Source organism: Patagioenas fasciata, chromosome Z, assembly GCF_037038585.1.
Source record: "Patagioenas fasciata isolate bPatFas1 chromosome Z, bPatFas1.hap1, whole genome shotgun sequence".
NCBI classification, from domain to species: domain Eukaryota; kingdom Metazoa; phylum Chordata; class Aves; order Columbiformes; family Columbidae; genus Patagioenas; species Patagioenas fasciata.
In genome coordinates this window covers 40,046,621-40,065,237 of record NC_092560.1, presented here as the reverse complement: position 1 = coordinate 40,065,237, position 18,617 = coordinate 40,046,621, and the positions used below count along the sequence as shown (strand labels likewise).

The 18,617-nt window shown below is 43.3% G+C and overlaps 1 protein-coding gene across 6 annotated transcripts in view; it reads right to left on the bottom strand.

Annotated features, from left to right (window-relative positions):
- Positions 1–18,617, bottom strand: part of NRG1 (neuregulin 1) — a 473,787-nt gene that overhangs the window by 322,246 nt on the left and 132,924 nt on the right. The window contains exons 1-2 of one of the 6 annotated variants that reach the window (XM_071801979.1): positions 8,227–8,479; positions 7,420–7,561 (exon numbers count right to left, since the gene is read on the bottom strand). The exons of the other annotated variants lie outside the window; for them this stretch is intronic. The gene's annotated coding sequence lies outside the window, so the exon portion shown is untranslated. Of the gene's footprint in view, positions 1–7,419; positions 7,562–8,226; positions 8,480–18,617 lie in introns of those variants that run through there. 6 annotated transcript variants of the gene reach the window in all.

Below are 18,617 nucleotides of genomic sequence, written 5' to 3'. Positions count from 1 at the left end.
TTTTTACATCACTCAGTATGGTTAAGCTATTTCCCCATACGCTGTGCCTCTACCACCTTCAGCTGCTGGTTAATCTCCAGACAGAAAGGACAAACATGCGATCTGTGATTTTTCTCTATGCAAGCAACATATTTAAATCATCCTTAAGCTTTTCAAACTTGATTTCACTTTGTCTCTCTAGGTCAGCACCTCGCCAATGTTATAAAAATTTGGAATAGCTATATTTGGCACTGAAGTCCCTGGTGGCACTAAATAAGTCAGTCACCATGGATGAGGTAAGAAGATACTGTAGCCGATTTCTGTGGGACAGATGCCAATGCAGTGCAATGGAGATGCAAAATGGCTTTACACAGTACAAAGAAGCAGCAAACAGAGCTGGGCACACAGACATAGACGAAAGTCCCATAGATGAGACACTGAAGAGGGATGTTCTGCTGCCTACCCAATTCCCTCAGCTTAACCAGAAGATATGAGAAAAACAGGTACTACAAAGCAAATATCTTGGCAGATTCCAGGGCAATTAAACGAAGAAAACAGTATAAAGTGAGATGTATGCATTATATTTACAGGCAGACACACAGATCCTTATAGAAGGGATTCTCAGCAGCTGCTCCCCTAAATTCTACAATATTCTTATTAAAATATAAAAACAAGTGACAGCAATGGCTTACAAGAAAGGGTGATGGGGACCACTGCTGTACAATACTCAGGTATTACTAATCTAGTGGAATACTCATGACATAAGGTTAAAGTTTTATGCATATATCCACATGTATATACACACAAACACATTATAAATATGATCATTCCCACCACATGTTGGGCACTGTCCTAGCTGCCCAGGCCCATATGGCTACTCCAGACAATACAGTAAATTTAAGGACATCTGGAGGCAAGTAAGATCTGACAAAGATTACATGAGTTGCTTCTGGGAACTCTTGTTTTCTGACCAGTTTGGGTGTTACAGGCTTTGCAAGGAGAGACAACGTATGAGGCAAGACTAAACTCCAGAGATAACTTCCCCCATTCTCTGTCTTTTCCAACATGTTTAGATTAGAAGCACACATGAACATAAAGAAAAGGAAGTATAAGAGAAGAACAAATCAAGAGAAAACAGATGTTTTCAGACTCCTGGAGCCTACTCTAAAACTTTAATTCTTTTACATCAGATCCTGAAACTGCTGCATTTTGCCTCAAGACACTGACTCATCTGTTGAAAGAAAAGCAGTTGCCAAAAGGCAAGAAAAGCAAGGGGAAAAAGTCAAGCTGAGATTCTCTAGCTGAGAGAGCTTTGACTACAGCACACTTTAACACTCTTTTCCATCTTTACTGCTGGCTTCTGGGTCATGCTAGAAATACAGGGACCACTAAACAAGCTTTGCTGCTTCCTCACTGTTTTGCTAAGGAATATACTACAAACATCTCACTCATTGTCACATTGTCTGCTTCTTTTCACACAAGAATTACTCCTCTCAGAGTAAGAGCCACAAGAGTCTTAGGGAGGATGAAAATAAGGCACCACCTTGAAAACCTTCAGGTAAAAAAAAAAAAAGTTTCTAGTGCTCAGTTACCTGCAACAGGTTTTCAGCTGCTTACTGCTTTTTTAAACTCCAGTCCCACTCAGTGGAAGTAACAGATGGCCTTTCTTTACCATTTATTCACTCCTCTGGAAATGATGTTAATGTTGCTTTGATAACACACAGCCACAAATTGCCTGGAAGAAACTGGCAGTATTGAGAGTAACACAAGACCCCTTGCTTTTCTTCAGCTGTTATTAGGTTGGTGGAAAAGGAACTGCGGTTTATGCATTGTTGAAATTTGCCACTTGATATTGGAATATATTCTGGAATAAATGTGGTTATGTTATACATCATTTTCATGTGCTTTTCTCACTTTTTTTTTTTTTCTGCTACCGACTTATTACTTGCTGTTTGTTTTATGTTTATTTTAGACTATGGAAATTATGTTAGACAAAAAGCAAATTCAAGAGATTTTCTTATTTGAGTTTGAAATGGGTTCTAAGGCAGCGGAGACAACTCGCAACATCAACAATGCATTTGGCCCAGGAACTGCTAACAAACATACAGTGCAGTGGTGGTTCTAGAAGTTTCACAAAGGAGATGAGAGCCTTGATGAGCAATGCAGTGGCCGGTCATCAGAAGCTGACAATGACCAACTGAGAGCAATCATCTGGGCTGATCCTCTTACAACTACGCGAGAAGTTGCCAAAGTACTTGATGTCAACCATTCTATGGTCATTTGGCATTTGAAGTAAATTAGAATGGTGAAAAAACTCGATAGTTCATCAATAAGCTGACCAAAAATAAAAGAAAATCATTTTTTTGAAGTGTCATCTTCTCTTATTCAGCACAACAACAACAAACCATTTATCGATTGGGTTGTTGCATGTGACAAAAAAGTGGATTTTATATGACAAGTAGCAACAACCAGCTCAGTTGTTGGACCGAAAAGCACTTCCCAAAGCCAAACTCACACCAAAATAAAGGTCATGGTTACTGTTTGGTGATTTGCTACTGGTCTGATCTAATACAGCTTTCTTAATCCTGGTGAAACCATTACATCTGAGAAGTATGCTCAGCAAATTGACGAGATGCACCAAAAACTGAAATGCCTGCATCTGGCATTGGTCAACAGAAAGGGCCCGATTCTTCTCCATGACAATACCTGACCACACATCACACAACCAACACTTCAGAAGTTGAACTATGAAGTTTTGTTGAATCTGCCATACTCACCTGACCTCTCACCAATGGACTACCACTTCTTCAAGCATCTCAACAACTTTTTGCAGGGAAAACACTTCCACAACCAGCAGGATGCAGAAAATGCTTTCCAAGAGTTTGGCAAATCCCAAAGCATGAAATTTTACGCTACAGGAATAAACAAACTTATTTCTTCTTGGCAAAATGTGTTGATTTTAATGATTTCTAATTTGTTTAATAAAGATGTGTTTGAGGCTAGTCGTAAGGATTTAAAATTCACAGTTCAAAACTACAACTTTTGCATCAACCTAATAGCACTTCGATTGACAGGGGCATCCTGTCACAGCTTCAGGTGAGTTTCTGCTTGTCTTTTTGCTGGATACTGTAAGCAATGGCAGCAATGTCAGGTATCACCTGGCTGTGGTCCGTGGCCTGGCACTGCTAACACTACACTGGCGTGCAGTCAACCACCAGAAGCGAAATTAGTTTGCATGCACAGACGGGCAGGGCGTCCCTCCTGAAGAGGCTGTGGTACTTACATAGTACTTCATGCTTCCCTAAATTATGCCACTACCAGCAGATGAGTTTGATACACTTCATTTGCCTGCACCCTCTGCAACAGCACTGGAGCATTTCTGGCTGGGTGCAAAATAAGAAGATCAAGTTTCAGCATCTGAGTCATGCCAAGTGGGATCAGCTACAGATTCAGTGTCTCTAGCCTGTTAAGTAATTGATTTTTTTCCTGTTGTTTTCTCCTCCAGCTGCCGCACACAAGCTGCACTCCATGACACATGCCCAGTTGTCTCCTCTCCCTGCCTGTGCTAGCGAGTGTGGCACTGCACGCTGGAATAACTCATGATGGCAGAAGGTCACTAAATTGCACATCATCACTGCTTTTTTTTCTAGTTCTAGCAATCTCCTCTTGCAGAAGTGGCATCCATTAAGGAGAATAGAATACATGTTTTGTGCAATACAACAACCCTCAGCATTGCGTGGGAAGCTGCTGTGAGGCAAACAGGAGATCACAAGGTAGCAACAGCTATAGCTTATAGTGATCCTGCTTTTCTGCCAGTGTTTTTACTGCCTTTCTCTTGTTAAAATGTCTCACGGAAGAGAAGTCATAAAGGATTTCTTGGTGCTGCCACAGAGATGAAGAATATCACATTGCACCCTCTGCATCTCTGGTTTTTGGAAGCTATGCCAGAAGGTAAAATTGCACAAAAAAACCTTTATCAATACCTTTCCTCTATAACAACTGTTTCCTATACTTCTAGGAAAGAAAGAAGACCCCTAAGAAATGGAATTATTGACTTTCAGTGTTTTGATCTCATCTGGGAAATTCAGAACAAGCACATACAGACACTGGAAATGGGTTTTCCACCTCCGATGTGTTCCTTGATGTCTAGAGAGAAGTCCTCCTTGATCACGTATCTCAGAAGAGCTGAGGACTCCTCCAAAGACAATGGGATAAACAATGTGAAGCTGTGATAGCTGCAGCCAGACCTGCAATGAGTTCAGTCATCATAAGAATAATTATGCCAGGACACCCTACAACGCCCTTGCTTTATCGTTATCATGACCAGGTATTGATTGTCACTAGCTCTGTATCAGGTCAATGCTGAATTCTGCTTCTTCTGGCTATAAAGATAAGCCTGTTGTGCTACTTACTATTGCTAAGCATTTGCCTTGCTCTGTAAATATCTGCACAGTCAACAATCTATTATTTGATATACCAGTATTCAATGTACTAAAAATAGAAAAAAAAACCCAAACATTTTAAACTCTATTCAACAAAAGAAAATATAATTCCAAACATCAATGTAACATAATAATAATGATGATTAAATATGATTTTTTTTCCACACGTGTGCTGATATTAAACACTGAACAGTAAATTCAGGAAACTCCTGTACTTGTGGTAACAGTGACAGCCATGATTACATTTTACGTAAAAAGACTAGTAGATATTCCCAGAGCCATGGAAAAAGAGATGGTGAAAAGTAAATGTGAGAGTTTGCAGGGACCAGAAGATTACTTCAAAATTATTACTTTACCAATATCCTTGGATTTTTTGAAGCAGGAATGTGGTGGCAGTTTCTGCTCCTTTAAGACTGCAGAAGTGCTGCTAGCAAAGGGGAAATAGAAGTAGTTTCTTTATGAATTGTAAGATAAGACAGTTCTCATTCTACCAACAACTCTTGCTCAATATAACCGTGGAAGTGATAAGTCCTTTGAATATCTTTTCCCCAAAGCAAGAGGATGGAAGCAGTATCTCTACCGTATTATGGTTTAAAAGGCATGCAATTAAACTACACTGGAGTGATGTTGGAATGGAAACACATTTTCTCCATCTTGTCAAATCTTTTACTGCATTAACATTTTGATTTGGATTCATACATTGTATCTATCTACCTCTTTTGCAAGCACAAGTATTTGCAGATGTACTCAGATGCAACATCCTTTATAAACACAAGACTATATACCTCACTACCTAAGGAAGACTATCATGGGGCCTCTTGATTTGGAAACAAGAGGTACATCTTTTGTGGTATGCCTCACCTTACACAGGAAACAGAATTTGAACAAGCAAAGGGAGGGAAAGATTTCCCTCTAGAAACTCTGAACAGAGGTCCTGTCTAGCCTACAGAGACAACTTATGAGATGATAACACACTCAGTATTAGAATTCTATTGAATTGCCCATTAAAAAACACTTCAGATTTCTTTCTTCCATGTTCATTGAAGAGCTGTGCCATGAAGTACTGCAGTAAAAAGCCTTAATGAGCTTAATGAGTTCTTTGAGAATTAAAATGCTTGACTACCTTGTTGTTCCTGAGAGGTTCGTTGTGCACACTAGTTTCCACTTGAGCCATTAGATGATTTCTATTTTGCTATATGTAACCAGTCTCTTTAATGACTGATCATGCTGATTTTTAAGTTATGATATTTTTCCCTTCCTCTTGGAGAATGTGGAGCAGTGGATGTAAGTAAACTGGGGAACTTCACTTGCTCCTTCTCATTGACCTAAGGCTTCTAATGGCTTCCAGCAGTCCAACACATCCATCTGGCTACCAGACTGAACACCATGGGACAGTACGGGGTTGAAGCAGTCAGAGCACACATTCGGAAACAAAAGATCTCCATCGCATCTCTGTCTATCACGTGTAACCATGACTCTCTCTTCCCTCCTTATAGTCCTCATACAAGCAATCGTTTCTTACTTTGTACAGTGTCTGGCACAACACATACACAATCTCACATGGGCCCTGTAAATCTAATTTTTTTTTTTCTGAAGTTCATATCAATATGAGTCTAATGCAGCTGGATAGAGTCAGTCTCCAAGAGGCCATAACGAGAACTACTTCATTTTGTTGGCCAGATGACATACAGAAGCCCTAATTTGGAAAATGTGTTGGTAAAAGCATGCATTGTAAAAATAAAATAAATACTTAAATAACATCTATTCTATCTGCCAGGTCTCAGAAAAGATACAGAGAGCCAGATACATTGCAATTATAAAAGGATATGAATTTTTCAGCATTTGACAATGACTAGGTGGATGACATTCCTGTTTGCTGACTCTCCTGAATTTGGAACAATACTGGCCTCAGAGGGATTATTCCTGAAGTTTCCGGCAACAGAAAACTGCGTCCTACGCTGCAAACACCTCACTGTAGTATTTAGAACATGCAGCAACCAGATTAAAAACAGACAAACAAACCAACCAAAACAAAACACCCCAAACTAAACCCTGAAAAGCATGGAGTTAAGACTAAGAGTTAATCTGAAGCCTGAAAGCAGGGTAATGTTTTTCTCATTGACTCCCTTACCTCTAAAACCAGATGCCTCCAGTTGGCAAAACTCATAAATAAAACAGTTGCACTCTGACCAGGGCAAAGTAAAAGGATAGTGGTCAGAAAAAGTATAATTATTAGACTTCAGATTAAGGAGCCATCTCCTTATTTTACTCTAGCACCATGATTCAGGCTCCTAGGTGAACAGTATCTCCAAGGAGGTGAGGATAAAACACACTGGCATCAGTTTGCAGAAGTTCTCCTGGTTACTATCGATCTTTTCTTCTTTTGGGCACTTGTAACTTACTGTAGAATGGTGGTAAGGGCAATCCATGTGACCAAAGGAATGCACTATGAAAGCAAGGCACAACCTTGTTTTTGCCATGCACCCAAGCTGCTCTCTATTCTTGGGCTGTAACTTAGACCCCTCCCCCAGGACACAAGGACCCGTGAACATGGGCATAACTATTTTAGTGGTACAGAGATGTCTGTGCTCAAATGCCTGCTTCTCCAGAGGCACTAGTGCTGGAATACTGTGCAGACATCTCCAAGCAAACTGCCTGTGGGTCAGTTTGAGCTGGGAAGCAGCACGCCCTATGTTCTTGCAGTTTGGACTTAGCAGCTGTACTCTTTGCTTCTTTCAGCCCTGGTGCTGCATTTACAGAAAAATATGCCCCAGCTGTGCCAGAGGTCAGCCATCCTCAATCTCTGCATTCATTTTGTCCTAGTTCCCTTTCACCTCCTCACTCTCTGGGAAAGCAGCAGGCTGTCTCGAGTGCTGATCTTCCTTGCTTTCTGGACTAAAGTGCCATCCTTGCTAGGTCTTTGCTCCCCGGCAGGAGCCTTCTGCAGAGCTGCCTGAAGATCCAGCACACTTCCAGATCTCCTCCCCTTAGCACCGACCTTTCACTTTCCACTCTGCAAAGTCTTCTTCACGGTGCTTCTCAGTCCTTGCGTTAGCCTGCTTCTGGCTCTCAGTCAGCTGAACCTCTCTCTCTCTGTGGCAGGTGTTCGTGAGATGCAAAGGTCCCAAGGAAGAACATGACTGAAATTAAGAATATTCTTAAGCAGCTTGCCAAAGCCACCTCCACTTCCCAAATTCAGAAACTTCACTTTGCATTTGTTCCTGCAATGAGTTTAAGGACAGTTTTGCTGCTGTGGAAAGTCTGGAATATGACATTTCAGAGTCAATCCTTTGAAGTGCTGTGCACAGTTTTATGGTAAAGACATCACGATAAACTGGGTATTTTCAGAAGGGGATACTGATTAGAAACATGTAGTAAAACTAAGTCTTGCCCAGTGGCAGACTTTCGTGTGCAAATTTTCTGTGTGGCAAGTTACTTGTGCAAGCTTCTTAAGTCTGAATGTAGCACTGTACACTCACTGACTGAGTGCTTCAGCCAATAAAAATACATTTGTAGCAGATGGTATCAAGTGGTCCCAAAACCTCAGACACATTATTGTAACCCAAAATAGAAAAATCTTCTAGCCCAGAACAAATTATGCACTTACAAGAAGGAAAAAAAAAATATATATATATGGTGACACAAAGAATTAACTTGCTTTCAGTACTTGCTTTCAGTTTGCTTTGCAGACTCAGCATGCTGCCTTGCAGAACACACCATCACCAATTCATTGCTCTAACCTGCCCCCATGTGGGATGATCCTTTACATTGCTGCATATGAGAGCAACTTCCCCAGAGTACTCACCAACTTTATTTATGACATTCACAGAGGTCTTTAAAATTGTGCTAGGAAATTTGAAAATCCAGATGCTTCTTTGCATGTCTAAAGGGGAAGAGGGCCATAACTCTCACATTTGAGGTCTGATAGCTACAGGAGCAGCTTCATCTGTGGCCATGTGAAGAGTTGCATCCCAGCATTGAAACACTCCCATAGCCTGGGACTTTAGGGGAACAGTGGTGCTGCATATAGAAGGTGTCCCTCCTGAAACTCATCTTGGGGACTCTGTATGGCTCAGAGCCTAGAAAACAGTAAGAGAAATAGAAACCAGGTGAAAACCATCCATTCTCCAAGCTTATTCTGAATCTAAATCACAGTGATTCTCCAGGTCAGTATAGCATGCTTAAAACTCTCAATTTTTGCATTGTCTGATGATGAAGGAGAGTGTTTCATCCCTGGACTGCCAAGGCCATAAGAATGCTCTTGGAACCTGGTTGACGATGGACACTAAACATACAAAGATGCTGAAACCCCTAGAAGAAGATCATTCTTGGAAAGTTGTGAAAACAGTGTTTGGATTGTACCTCAGAGAACTGTAAAGCTTTCGGAAGACACTGACATCTTCAGAAGGACTCCTGTGGCTAGTAAATATCCAACTTGTATGCACAAAATCAGGTCTATGCCTGCAGGTGAGCACATAAAATTTCTAATCTCAGCTCATCTCTATTAATATGGTAATGATGATGTCATTTTTCATACGCACTGAAAAAAAAGATTGAAACAGAGAAGGCAAGGCACCACGCTATGTTTGTGCCATGGATTTCAAAAGTTTTGGATGATGATGACGCATAATAAATTACTTTGACCACCCATAAGATTAAGCAAAATAGCCCCAATTGATGCAGATAAAGGCCATCCACAAGCAAATATTCTGATCCTCACTGTATTTCTAGCTCAGAATCACTATGAGCTGCAGCTGCTTTTGAAGATTTTATCCCTTTTCACAACTTACTCTGTTTTGAACTTCTTTACCAGCTGAGTTTGGCTCTGACAGAAGTAACTTATGAAATTTAAGGCTGGTGAATGCAACCATAGATGGTGAAAATCACGGAAGGTGAGAGGCCACAAAGTGCAGAATATTTGCTTTTAATTGCAGCTTCATTTGTAACACACAGCTAGCTTTGCTCATTGACACTTTCCTAGTGCTGTGCGCTCAGTATACCATGCTCTTCTCAGCAATTTCAAATCATCTTGAGAAAAGCAAGATAATTTTTTACTACAATGGACTTATTTTTGCAGTTATTTCTCTAGACAATCACTTCGTCAGAGATTTTCCGCCTCTTACACTTGAGAAAATTGTTTTTATTAAGAAATAGGCTTTGATCTTCATGGGATGAAGAATTGCAGAACTTCAATGTATGTGCATGATAAGGAAGCTTTGCTGGACCTAAATCCCTCATCAAGCCTTTAGTTTCAAACTGGGAACATCATCAGTTCAGAAACTAAGGTATGAAGGGACCTATACAAATAACTGGCTGGTCTGTTACATACAAAGGTCACCAGCATCACTGATGTCATACTTAGGTGCAGCCAAATTCAGGACCTTCTCTCCCCAAGACACTCAGCTGCGACTTAATGATGCCAAGGGACAGGGAGAACACCTCACCTCTGGCTGTTCCCATTTTCTTACAGCACTCCTTTTGTGTTCTGGTTGCTTATAGAACTGAAGGCCAGAAACAGGGTTGTCCCTGTGTCATCTTCAGTGGGAGGACAATTGAAACAGCGAACAGCACCATCCCAAGCTGCAGACAACACCTGACATGAAATGGTGGATGGACAGAGACAGCATGTGAGATACCCTACAAAGCTCTGCAGTTTGCAAGCCTATGCACTTTGAATACTGCACCGAATGGAGAAAATTCCCCAGTTTTCACTTATTTCAATGAGGATTTGGGTCTTTAACAAGCAACTCTGGGGAGGGAAGAGGGAAGAGATAGCCACATGAACACACACTCACAACTCAAAAGCCCTTATTTGTGCTGCTAGCAAATGAATCTGTCAATGTCCAGGAGGGACACATCTGGATGGCAGCCATCATTAATGGGCACATTGGAAATACAGTTCTAATCACCGACCGCTTTGGAAAGTATGAATAACAGTCTATCCAATAGGAATTATTTCGCATGCATTGTTATAAGTAGAGCAGAGATGTAAGCATTTCAAGACTTTTCCTTTGACAAGTACTCATAATTTGACAATTCAGGTGCAGTCCATACTTATCTGGGCTGTGGTTCAACACAAAATCTTTTACTGTTACTCAACTGTCCAAAATGTAAGTTAACAGAAGGAATGTATTGTGGGGTATTGAAAGAAATGAAAACATAAGGTCTTCTCTTGCTGAAAAGGGTCTGAATGCTCAGTGCCTTGACTGAATTTGTTCTGGGCCATGTCAGTGCCGTAAGTTGGCAATTATACCATCTATTTGCCATGATAGGCTTAGAGAAATTCAAGAAGAATAGCAGGCTCGATTGTTGCTTTAAAACATTTATCTCCAGCAAATTTGTTTTTGGTAATCTTCAGCATATAGCAACACCTGACAGCAGATATTGCTGTGTAGCTGAAGTTTAACATTCATGAAGGACAGGTCCAAACCAGTTTAGAGATCAAAAGCTCTTTCAAATGAGAGATTTTCCTCTAGTGACTGCCAAGAAAAGAGGCACCTTCACTACCCTCTCCTAATTCACTTGAGGATGTGCGTAGGGGTAGTTTCTACTTTTCTTGACAGCCTAGAAAAGTCAGTCAGTGAAATTGTAAGTTTGCTGTGGAAAAGAAGATAACAAAGATGGGGAGTGGAGTGTCTGAAAAATACCAGGAACTCTGACAAAAGGGAGATGGAGAAAGGTGTACACTTTGGGAAAAAAAAGCATCAAGAATGACTTTGAAAAGGAACAACATGACAACACAGCAATATCAAGAGCAATGTCACCTGGCAGCAGCAAGCAGTCTGCGTTGGGCAGTTCTGCTTGGCAAAACAGGGCATCCCAAAAGGAAGACAACCTGCTGGCTTCCATTTTCTCTTTTCCCTCCACCTCACTTGTTTCAATTAAAAAGTAAATCCAGAAAATAGGGACTTAACTTGTTACGTGGATAAAATACCAGGCCAACTCCTCCAAGTATTCTGGGAACATATTCAGGTCATTTGTTTCTCCAGACATTGCCTTTCTACTACTCAAAAGAATGCTCTGAGGGCAACCTGGGGAGTCTTTGTGTTGTGAAATAGCACAGACTGGTGAGAGCTTGCTATAACTACCCCTTGTTGCTGGCTGAGCAGCAGGGCAAGCAGTCCATGCTGAGCCACTTGCTGGAGTGGTAGGAAGGCTATGGCACTGAGCTGCAGACTGAAGCAAACCCAGGTCTCCATGGCCAAGGTCACCTCACTGACAGAAGCATGTGCATGCCATGCCTCTGTGCACAGCAAGCCGCGTAGCCCTCACCAAGCCATCAATCTGGGATGTCATGTCAGACTCACAGGGCTGCTCAGTAAGCTAAAAAATGAGAAGCTGTGCATGCACGTTTCCCAGTGCCCATGGACTGTAATTGTTACCAAGACAATTTGGGGTGCTCAGACAGGGGGTTCTTATATCTATTTTTGGGTGGAAGTGACAAGGATGAATGCTGACATCCAGAAGCTGAGACACTGCTTTCAGCAGCCACACCTGAATATCTAGCTTTGCACAGTCTTTATAGGTTTGTGCAGAAACATAGAGAGTTTTTTGCCATTTCTGAAAGTGAAAGCCTAAAAACATAAATCTTCGGAATAGACCTGCAAAATCTCCTTGAGCTTCACAGGTGTAATACTTGAGCAGGGATCACTCCATACATCTTTTTCCCAAGCTTTGCTTTGTCTCTTCGTACACAATTTTACTAATCTGTTAAAGCTTAAAAGGACAACAGCAATCTTGAAATAAGTCCCATTGTGAGGGGGTGGAGAGGGTAGAGAGCAAAGACAGTTTTGGGTACCAGGCAGTGACCCAGGCCACCTCTTAGACTTAGCAAACACTCATTATTTTTTCCATAACCTATGTCAGCAGTAAATTTCCTACAGGTGGAATGGCACCCTGTGGGACTCAACACGTTGCAGCAAGCCCTCCACACAGCCTCCTCCCACCCTTGCATGTGCTCTGCACCCCGAGGCACGCCTGCTTGGAGAAGCCTGATTTAGTGCCTCTGCCAGGCTATTATAAGTTAGGATGTACCACAGGCCTCAAATACGTTAACAACTCCACGTGCTTTCCCCCGTTACGTTTCTTTTGTCTTTATCACTCACCCCTCAGATTAACTACTTGCTTCTTGCAGTTTACAGATCTTTTTCCTGAAGAACTTTATCTTGCATATTTAAGGTGTCAGCTATAGGGCTAAGTCAAACCCTAATCTTATATACCTGCACTGTTAAATCCATTTCCACAGGCAGCCCCTATTCTGTATACCTTTCTGTAAGAGATACAAAAGGTGGCTTTTACACTCCTCTGCTGTGGCACTAAATGTGCAGGCAGAGCACCCCATGACAATCATCTTCTCTGTTTTCATGGCAGAGGATTCCTTTGATTTTCTAAGCTGATTCTCATCCATGTCATGTTTCACACCTCAGCTGGAGCTGACTCTCCCACCTACACCCCTTCTCACAGCCACCACTGCTCCTGTGACCACAACCACTGCCCACCACAGGCTACAAGCACAGCAGCTCAAGGGTCTACCTCTGATGTCCTCCATCCCCCACTGTCCACAAGCACTGCTTTGCAGTGTTTTCATTGCAACACAAGGCTTCTCACGTGGATGAGCACTCTCCCAGATAGTGCAGGGGATCAAGAGCACACAAAAGCAGGTCCAGCGAACAGGGGCAGCGAACAGGGATGAAGCAGTTAGTGCAGCAGTTTGTGCAGGCAGGCAGGGAAAGGAAACTCAGCAAGCTTGAGTGATTCACCTCACCTAGTTGGTGCCACCCTTGCAGAAGGAGCAAAGGCAAATACTCTGCACTCTACAGCAAGAAGGTGGAAACTCAGAGCTGCCACGGGAACGTGCAGCCACCCAAACCTCAGGCTGCAGAGAATGCCAGAGCCTTTCACTGATACAGAGTGGCAACAAAGAAAACAATTGCGTGAGGTTTGAGCAGGTGGATGACCTGCTCAGCCTGGTAGTAGAGCTGAGAGAGGAGGTGGAAAGGTTGAGAAGTATCAGGGAGCTGGAAAAAGAAATCAACTGCTGGGATCAAGCTCTGGTAAGACCACCAGCAAGAAGAAGAGATTAAGGGATTCCTGTATCCTTCCCTCGCCTGACTGAAGGAGGCAGGTCAAGGCAAAGGGATGAATGGAAGAAAACCCACACTTGGCGGGGCAGGAGAAATATCCCATTGCCCACCCCACCTTCCCAGGTGCCTCTGTCCAACAGACATCAGGCTCTGGATGTGGAATGCACTGACTTGAGGAATGGGGGGACATGGGAGCAAGTTCTTACCTGGCACAGAGGAGGAGGGTTCCTACTGCGACCACTCCACCCTCCCAGGTTCTCTTGCAAAACAGGTAGGAGACCTTGCAAGTGGAACCAAACAACAACACTGAGGGAAGCAGTTCCACTAAGTTGGAGATGCTGCAGAGGATAACTCACCCTGCTCCCTCCATCAAAGCACCTCCCACAAAGAAAAGAAGGTGGTTTGTGGTCCTAGGAGACTCCCGTCTAAAGGGAACACAAGGCTCTATATACCAGAGCCACTTCTTAGCAAAGTCTGCTGCTTCCTTGGGGCCAGGGTTAAAAACGTAAAAAGGAAATTTCCTGCCCTGGTTAGACCCTCAGACTACTATGCACTAACAATTTTTCAGGTAGGCAGTGATTAAACTGAAAACGGAAAACTAAAGAAAAATGAGAGACTTCAGGGCCTTGGAATGCATGGTCAAAGGATCAGGAGTACAAGCAGTGTTCTCCTCTCTCCCCACAGTATCCCACAGGGTACAATGAGGAATTATACAGAAAGACCCGCCAGATCAATACCTGACTGAGGGATTGGTGTCACAGGCAGAATTTTGGGATTTCTATCATGGGTCAGCTTACATGGTACCTGGCCTGCTAGCAACAAATGAGATGCACCTGTCTCAAAAGGGGAAAAGGATCATGGGGCAGGAGCTACTGGGACTTATTTAGAGGGATTAAAACTAGATTTGAAGGGACAGGGGGAGGAAACCAGATATGGCAGAGCCACACCCAGAAGCAACATGCCAGCATTTAAGGATATTGCTGGCAAGGCCCTTCAGTCTGCTGTCCCAGTGCCATCAATGGCTCAGCTGAGGTGCATATATATGAATGTGGCATGGGTAACAAACAGGATGAGCTGGAAGCCCTGGTGAGGCAGAAAAACTTATTTAATTGCCATCTCAGAAACACAGTGGGATGTCTCTCATAACTGGAGTGGTGCAATGGATGGCTATAAACTCTGCAGAAGGGATAGGCAAGGAAGAAGAGGAGATGGGGTAGCCATGTATGTTAGGGAGGGTTTTGATTGTCTGGAGCTTGATGAGGGTGATGACAGGGTTGAGTGTCAATGGCTGAGAATCAAGAGGAAGGGCAACAAGGCAGACATCCTGGTGGCGGTCATTACAGACAACCCAACCAGGATGAAGAGGCAGATTAAATATTTTGCAAGCAACTGGGAGAAGTCTCCCAATCACTAGCCTTTGTTCTTATGGTGGACTTCAACCTAACAGATATCTGCTGGAAGTACAACACAGCAGAGAGGAAACAGTCTAGGGGGCTCCTGCAGTGCATGGAAGACAACTTCCTAACACAGCTGGTTAGTGAGACAACTAGGGAAGGAGCCCCACTGGGTCTGTTGTTTGTAAACAGAGAAGGGCTCGTGTGCAATGTGTTGGAGGTCACTTTGGACACAGGGGTCATGGAATGACTGAGTTTACTATCCTCAGAGAAGTAAGAAGTGGTCAGCAGAACTGCTACTTTGGACTTCCAAAGGGGAGACTTTGACCTGTTCAGAAGGCTGGCTGGCAGAGTTCCTTGGGAGGTAGTCCTGAAGGACAAGGGAGTCAAGGAAGGGTGGTCTCTCTTCAAGAAGGAAATCTTAGAGATGTAGGAGCAGGCTATCCCTGTGTGCTGGAAAGCGAGCCAGTGGGGAAGGAGGTCAGCCTGGCTGAATAGAGAGCTGCAGCTGGAACTTAGGAATAAAAGGAGAATTTATAACCTTTGGAAGGAGGGGCAGGCTACTCAAGAGGATTGTAGAATTCTGTGAGGTTATGAAAGCAGAAAATCAGAAGGGCCAAAGCCCAACTAGAGTTGAGCCTATCTACTGCTGCAAAAGGCAACAAGAAATGTTTCTATAAATATATCAGCAACAAAAGGAGGGCTAAGGAGAATCTCCATCCCCTGATGGATGCAGAGGGAAACATAGTGACAGAAGATGAGGAAAAGGCTGAGGTACTAAATGTCTTCTTTGCCTCAGTCTTTAATAGTCAGAACAGTTGTGCTCCAGGTTCCCAGACCCCTGTGCCAGAAGACAGGAACAGGGAGCAGAATGAAGCCCAGATAATCCAAAGGGAAATGGTGAGTGATCTGCTACACCACATGGACACCCACAAGTCTATGGGGACAGATGTGATCCACCCAAGGGTGCTGAGGGAGCTGGCAGAAGTGATCACTAAAGCCACTTTCCATTATCTATCAGCAATCCTGGCTAACTGGGATGTCCTAGTTGACTGGAAGCTGGCTAACATGATGCCCATCTAAAAGAAGGGACAGAAGAAGGATCCGTGGAACTACAGACCTGTCAGTCTAACCTTAGTGCCAGGGAAGGTCATGGAGCAGATCATCCTAAGGGACATGACACAGCACATACAAGAGAACTACATGATCGGGCCCAGTCAACATGGGTTTATGGAAGGCAGGTCCTCTTTTACCAGTCTTTTCTCCTTCTACAATAAGGTGACCCACCTAGTAGATGAGGGAAAGGCCGTGGGTGTACTTAGACTTTAGTAAAGCCTTTGACACCGTATCCCACAGCATTCTCCTGGAGAAGATGGCAGCTCATGGCTTGGACAGTTGTACACTTCCATGGGTAAAGACCTGACTGGAGGGTTGGGGCCAAAGAGTTGTTGTGAATGGAGTCAAATCCAATTGGTGGCCGATCATGAGCGGTGTTCCTCAGGGCTCAGTATTTGGGCCAATTCTGCTTAATTTATTTATCAAGGATCTGGTTGAAGGGACTGAGTGCACCCTTAGTAAGTCTGCAGATGACACCAAATTGGGTGGGAGTGTTGACCTGCTGGAGGGTAGGAAGGCCACAGAGAGGAATCTGAACTGGCTGGATTGTTGGGCTGAGGCCAATTGTGTGAGGTTCAACAAGCTCAAGTGCTGGGTCCTGCACTTGGGTCACAACAACCCCAGGCAGCACTACAGGCTCGGGGAAGAGTGGCTGGAAAGATGCCTGGCGGAAAAGGATCTGGGGGTGTTGACTGACAGTCAGCTGAACATGAACCAGCAGTGTGCCCAAGTGGGCAAAAAGGCAAACAGCATGTTGGCTTGTATCAGCAATAGTGTAGCCAACAGTACAAGACAAGTGATTGCACCACTGTAGTCAGCATTGGTGAGGCCCCACCTTGAATACTGTGTTCACTGTCAGCCCCTCACCATAAGAATGGCATTGAAGTATTAGAGAAAGTGCAGAGAGGGGCAATGGAGCTGGAGAGGAGCCTGGAGCACAAGTCTTATGAGGAGTGTTTGAGGGAACTTGGGCTGTTTAGCCTGGAGAAAAGGAGGCTGAGGGGAGATGTTATTGCTGCCTACAACTACCTGAAAGGAGGTTGTAGCTTGGAGGCTGCTGGTCTCTTCGCCCAAGTAGCAAGTGACAGGACAAGATGAAACGCCTTCAAGTTGTGCCAGGGGACGTTTACATTGGATACGAGGAGAAATATCTTCACAGAAAAGGTTGTCAGGCATTGGAACAGGCTTCCCAGGGAAGTGTTGGAGTCACCATCCCTGCAGGTGTTCAAAAGATGTTTAGATAAGGTTCTTATGGACATGGTTTAGTGCTAGAGTTAGGTCAGCTAGTGGCTGGACTTGATGATCCTGAGGGTCTTTTCCAACTGCTTTGATTCTTTGACGATTCTATGACCCACATGCAGCCAGAAGTGGTAGCCATCACTCAAGAGGAGTTAGGATACTAGCAAGTCACCCAGTGTTCTGCAGGTGCTTACAATTGTTCAAATACCTGTTGCCAGCCTTTCATATAAGAAAAATGAATATGGATCAAGCTGCATCTACCTTGCCAGAAGTCCAAGACAGTCCACTTGGACTGGTTCCTTGTACCCAGTCAGCAAGACCCCTATTCAAGTACTTTTCTGATACTTCAATGATCCAATCATATGTTATATCAAATGTAGGATGTGGCAATACAAAGCGCTGCAAAAGGCAATTTACATTGCTGTGTGGCATATTGCAAATTTACACCCTTCCTTTCCTTCAAGCAAATGCTTGTACTCATGCTTACCTATAGCAAAAAGTACTGGTGGCTTAGGCACTTGTAATCTCAGAAATACTTCAAGACTCAGGTAGTCTTGAACAGATTGCTGAACCCATGCTACTGCAGTACTTGACACCTACCAAGTAACTGTGGAAAAAAGACCCAGCACTTCTAGTTTACTGCAGTTTTGTTGCTCTGGTGCCAAGTGGTGGATAAGAGAAAAACTAAACATAGAAGTGACCATGCAAGTGCTGCTTGAGATAGGAACAAACAACCTGATGCTGTAAGCTATGATACACTGGCAGTGCTCAGCTTTCTTCTGATCTACAGTGTTCATCAGAATGTAGTTAATGATAATACATTGCACTGACACAGACACCACTGGAGTACCTCAAGGCAGTAAACCTTTTGCAGGCAGTAAACTATTAAGTTGCACGAATGTGTTTTTGTCAATTACTCTCTTCTCCAGGCAAAACTTTCTACTGGTGTAATCCTGCTGAGCTCTGTGTGGTTATGTAAGCAACAATTACAACCTTGAATTTATGTAAAAGAACTTAATCAATAAAACAGTGTGGAAAAGTAAAAGTACTGGAATGTAATTAGGAATGTAATTAGGAATGTAATTTCTAAGGTTATCTTTACTATGAACAAGATGTATGCTTGCAGGCCCATCCTTATACCTCTCCTGTTTGTTTGCTATTATAAATCTTATTTTACACTACAGTATCTCTGGAGTCTGAACTCAGTCTCTGTGATTTTAGCAGAGGTATCAGGATGCTCGTGCTTGATCAGCTGAGGCACACAGGCTGGTTGCTTGGAGGAGCAGAGCACAGGGATGATGAACTTCTGTCCCTCCTTTGGTACACAAGCAAGAATGATTGTGACCCTCTGGACACAAGGATGC